Genomic DNA, 6000 nt, shown 5'->3' with positions numbered 1-6000 from the left:
ATAGTAGTCCACTGAAGTTCCACCTGACTGGAAAAGGGGAAACCTAAACCCCACTTTTAAAAAGTGAAAAAAGGAAGACCCAGGGAACTACAGGGTGGTTTGCCTCGCCTCTATGCCTGACAAGATCATGGAGCAAATTATCATGGAAATTATGCTAAGGCACATGGAAAATAAGGAGGTGATTGGTGACAACCAACATGGCTTCACTAAGAGCAAATTGTGCCTGACAAATTTGGTGGCCTCCTATGGTGGGGTTACAACATTGGTGTATAAGGGAAGATTGGTGTCATCTACCTGGACTTGTGCAAAGCATTTGATACTGTCCCACATGACATCCTTGTCTCTAAATTGGAAAGATATAAATTTAATGGATGGATGCCTTGTTAGATAAGGAATTGTCTGGATGGCAACACTCAGAGTTGCAGTCAATGGCTCGATGTCCAAGTGGTGACCAGTAACAAGTAACATTCGTCAGGGGTCAGTATTGTGACCAGGACTATTTAACATCTTTATTGGCCACATGGACAGTGGGATTGAGTGCATCCTCAACAACTTTGCTGACGACACCAAGCTGTATGGAGCAGTCAACATGCTGGAGGGAAGGGATGCCATCCAGAGGGACCTGGACAGGCTTGAGAGTGGGCCTGTGCAAACCTTGTGAAGTTCAAAAAGGCCAAGTGCAAGGTCCTGCATGTGGGATGGGGCAATCCCAAGAACAAATACAGGCTGGGCAGAGAATGGATTGAGAGCAGCCCTGAAGAGAAGGACTTGGGGGTGCTAATTGATAAGAAGCTCATCATGAGCCAGCAATGTGCGATCACAGCCCTTAAATCCAATCGTATCCTGAAGAAGCGTGGCCAGCAGGTCAAGGGAGGTGATTCTGCCCCTCTACTCTCCTCTGGTGAGGTCCCACCTGGAGTACTGTGTCCAGCTCTGGAGTCTTCAGTACAAGAAGGATGTGGCAAGTCCAGAGGAGGGCCACAAAGATGATCAGAGGGGCTGGAGCACTTCTCCTATGAGGACAGGCTGAGACAGTTAGGGTTGTTCAGCCTGGAGAGAGAAGGCTCTGGGGAGACCTCATAGTAGCTTATAGGAGGCTATAGGAAAGATGGAGAGGGACTCTTTATCAGGGAGTGTAGTGATAGGATGAGGGGTAGATTCTTTATTGTGAGGCTGGTAAGACACTGGAACAAGTTGCCCAGAGAAGTAGCATATACCCCCTCCCTTGAGGTGTTCAAGGCCAGGTTGGATGGGGCTTTGAGTAACTTGGTCTAATGGGAGGTGTCCCTGCCCATGGCAGTGGGGTTGGAACTAGATGATCTTTAAGGTCCCTTCCAACCTAAACCATTCTATGATTCTAAGGAGGATGTTCAGGCTTTCATGCAGTTCACCATTTCACTAAGATCTTCAGGCTTTGCTAGTATCTTGAGATGGTAAGACCACTGTGTTTTTCTAAGAATTGTCTGAGGTCAACAGCAATGCCTAATTCAAAGACTTTGCTAGAGGTATATATAACATTTCCTCTTTTCTTATGCACATTATTTCTCCATCAAGGCACATTTCTTTGATGTCTTATAGATTTAAACACCCAAAAGACAAAACATGGCTGTTAGCAATCTTTCAAGATTTGTGCAGAAGCAGCAAAACTGCAAAATTCATAGAAAAAAAAATTCAGTTGAAATGTTTCAATGAACTATGACTAACAACCTTCACTAACTGTGTTAGCACTGAGCAGTCTTCTCAAAATTTTCTCTGTGAGCAATAGAAGCTTGGAAGAGGAAGACTGGGAGAAAAATGAGAGGGTCTTGCACATTACTTGTATAAAAAACCTTTAGTGATTTTCAAGAAAAGACAGAAAATTTAGCTGTGGTGTAAAGATAATATTTCTCTTTGCCTGCTGATGAATTTTATCTTGATGGAGTAGGATTTAAATTTGTTTCCTGCTGTTTTTTAACTTGGAGTTAAAACAGCTGGAAAAGCTTATACATGTGTATATGAAAAAAAAAACGTAATATATATTTATGTATATATATATGCATACACAGCTATATTTATGCATACCTGGCTATATTTTTACATACACAGACATACTAACAAGATGCTTTTGAATAGAGTATTGCTCTCTTTTGGATTAAATGAAGGAGAAGCAACTGCTTTGAACCAAATGCAGTTAAAGAAATTACCCAGAACACTTTCTGAGACTAAGATAAAACCCCACAACTTCAGTGTAATATATCATACAGTATTGTACCTCAATTTTCTCAGTTATTTGGTACCGTATCAAGTGCTTTACATTCAGGAAAGTTCATAAGGTCCTTGGTAGTTTTCAAGGATAATTTGGTTTTCCTTGAGCTTTCAGGGTCCATGAGTTTTCTTCAAGTTACAGGCCTTAGCACAGTCTTTTTAAATTTCCAGCCTGCATTTATCTATAGGCAACTTTTTGCCTATTCTATACTGCACCCACATAGTCATATAGTTTGTACAGGTTTTATAGAGAGTAAATATCAATATTTTGTGTCAGTCTTCAGTTTCATAAGCCAAACAAGGGACTATGTCCAGGTTGCTTCTTTCATCAAACCAGTTGTAGGTTGTCTACTTGTATGTCCGTGAAAGCCATTGTTCCCAGGTATTAGATACTGTGTAGTTTAGAGGAAGTAATGCAGTGGAAAAGGTGAGGGGCACCAATGGGAATAACAGTTCACTTTGCAGACGTCCCACAAACATAGTTGATAGGTGCGTTATCACTTTGCCAACTTGTAACCATCACTGATTTTTCAGTGTGGTCCTAAATGAATATACAACATTGCATTTTGGAGTCCAAAACCAAATTGTTGTCTTTAAACACATGCCATGAACAAGAAAACTCCATCAGCCTATATGCAAATCATTCTAAATATGTTTGGGTTTGTGTGTTTTTTTGTTGTTTTTTTTTTTTTCAAAGAGACATTTGCATATCCATGTGAGCTCTGCTCTTTGCAGTGCATACTCTCTGCTCTGTTTTTCAATAGACACCACTGTGAAGGGCAAAGAAAGCAGTTTAGTATGTGGTGAAAGTTGCACAGCTTGTTAAAATGCTTGTCAGACAAAAGTACTTATATGCTCAGATAAAATAAAAAGCACTTGATGCCAGCCAGAGCTCAGTGCAATCAGCTAGTGATATTAAAATGCACGGACTAGTTTTCATTTACTCCTTGAATTAGCTTTATGTAGAAAGACTTTTTAAGGGACACTTTTGTTCTGATTATTAAAATTGCTGACTGAGTGCGCATTGTTCAGTCCTGAAGATTTCAGGTATGCAGTAGCTGCATTTCTCAGTAAAACTAATTTGCTTACCTTCTCTTGTCAGGGTCTTAATTTGGACCCAAGTGTCTTCATTTTAATTGAAAAAAACAATTAGTCTTCTTCATGGAAGCCTGCATGGCTTATCTTCATTTAATAATCAGTTGTGTAATTGGTGTTCAGATACAGTTTAACTGGGAAAATTGCAGCATTTTGCCTATGTGGGGTTATTTGAATACTGGAACTGCAGCTTCCTATAAAGCAATCGATTCCTTGAGGGCGCACAAATCCTTGCCTGACCTTTTGAAATAAATTAGCAACAGAATCCAAGGGTTGGTATTTTCATGTAAAGGTTGCAATGAATGCCATCTGTCGGGTATCAGAACGGTTTAATGAAGACCTCTTTTACATCAGGTGCTCTCTGAGTTCAGAAGGATGCTCTGGGGGCTGTGCTGCAGCCCAGCCTCTATGTTCCAGTAAAGCTGGACAATTTGCCTTCCTATGACTTAATGAGAAAATCTATCTGGAAGCTGCGAAATACTGCGGTCTCCAATCTTTCCACAGTTTATGAAAGACTCCCCTGTGATGGCTTGCTGAACGGTGTTAGCAGTTGCCGAGTCTGGTGGCCTGATGGAGGTAAGGCTGCTGCAGCTCCGTGCACCCAGGTCCAGCCATCAGCAGGGTGTTCCCACAGACACACACACACGTGCAGGCGAGTCTCAGTTGACCCCCCGACCCCACAGTCTCTTGTGCAGTTGGTCTGGACCCTCTGATCCCTCCAGCAGCCAACTCGGTCTCTCCAGTCTCTGGTAGCATGGACACAGGGGCCGCCAGCCCCTGGTCCCACCTCAGGAGCTGTCAGTGAGACCCACACACACCCCTGCACACAGGACAGAGCCCCTTGCCCAGGAAAATGGCTAGAAATGGGGTTTAGTGAGAGGCCATGGTAGACTGTGCCGGTCACACACAGGGCACGGCTAGGCAGGTGCATTGACCAGCCCCTGCTTGCACACAACCGGCCCTTTTTGTCCCCTTATCCTGCTGTTTTCCCACTCGCTCCTCCCGCAAAACACCTTGATCCTCCCTTTCCCCATTCTCCCTGTAACATCCCATAATAAGTCCTGTGTTTTCTTGAAATACCCTTCCTCTGCCCTCCCATGGTGGTCCTCACGCCCCTGGCAGTGACCACCCCTCTGTCTGTGGGGTGATGGGGACCCTCTCCTGTTGGCTTATGGTGACGGGGTCTCCCCCAGCCCATGGGCTGAGGGTCCTCAGGGCAGCTGAGCAGTGAGGGGGTTGGGGGCTCCATTGGTCTGATGAGGTGACTGAGGCTCTCTTTCATGCTGGTGTGCCCCTCTGCTCCTTGTATGTAGGAACAAGCCTTTAGTTGTGTAAGCTAACAAGTTGTGTCTGTATTATTAATGAACTGGACATTTACTGCACCTTGGGTGGTAAAATCCTCCTGCAAAGTTCTCTTTAACATCTTTATCAATGGCCTGGATGAGGGGATCGAGTGTGCCCTCAGTAAGTTTGCAGACGACACCAAGTTGGGTGTGGGTGTAGACCTGCTTGACGGTAGGATGGCCCTACAGAGAGATCTGGACAGGCTGGATCGATGGGCTGAGGCCAATGGTATGAGGTACAACAAGGCCAAGTGCCGGGTCCTGCACTTGGGTCACAACAACCCCATGCAGTGCTACAGGCTTGGGGAAGAGTGGCTGGAAAGCTGCCCAGCAGAAAAGGACCTGGAGGTTTTGGTCAACAGCTGGCTGAATATGAGCCAGCAGTGTGCGCGGGTGGCCAAGGTGGCCAACAGCATCCTGGCCTGTATTAGGAACAGTGTGGCCAGCAGGACTAGGGAAGAGATTTTCCCCGTGTACTCGGCACTGGTAAGGCTCCCCCTCGAATACTGTGTTCAGTTTTGGGCCTTTCACTACATGAAAGACATTGAAGTGCTGGAGCACATCCAGAGAAGGGCAACAAAGCTGGTGAGGGGTCTACAGCACAAGTCTTACAAGGAGTGGCTGAGTGAACTGGGGTTGTTTAGTCTGGAGAGAAGGAGGGTGAGGGGAGACCTTATCACTCTCTACAGCTATCTGAAAGGAGGTTGTAGAGAGGTGAGGGGTTGGTCTCTTCTCCCAAGTAACAAGTGATAGGACAAGAGGAGATGGCCTCAAGTTACGCCAGGGTAGGTTTAGACTGGATATTAGGAAAAAGTTCTTTACCTAAAGGGTTGTCAAGTATTCGAAGAGGCTGCCCAGGGAAGTGGTGGAGTTGCCATCCCTGGAGGTATTTAAAAGATGGGTAGATGTGGTGCTCAGGGACATGGTTTAGTGATTGTTTTGGCAGTGTTAGTTTGATGGTTAGACTTGATGATCTTCAAGGTCCCTTCCTACCTAGACAATTCTATGATTCCATGATGTTTGACCCTTCTCCCCACACCACCTAAGATACGTGGCTCTCTCTTATTCTTGAGCTGCCACACCACTGATACTGTTGTGTGAGTGTGGGACTCGGAGCTCAAAAGCCTGCCTACCTTCGCAGGGCCTGGCCATCAAGGACTGGAGAGTCTTCCCTGAGCCACAGCCCTCATGGAAGTCCAAGACTTTGTCAGACTTTTCTCTGTCTCTTGTTTCCACACAGTTTGGCAAACCAAACTAATTCCTCCCCCTTGCTCTACATTAAGATTCGTAATAGAGTGGAGTTTCTGTCCTTACAGAA

The sequence above is a fragment of the Vanellus vanellus genome (assembly GCF_965231255.1).
Source record: "Vanellus vanellus genome assembly, chromosome: 1".
NCBI classification, from domain to species: Eukaryota; Metazoa; Chordata; class Aves; order Charadriiformes; family Charadriidae; genus Vanellus; species Vanellus vanellus.
Note: the sequence above shows the minus strand (reverse complement) of the source record.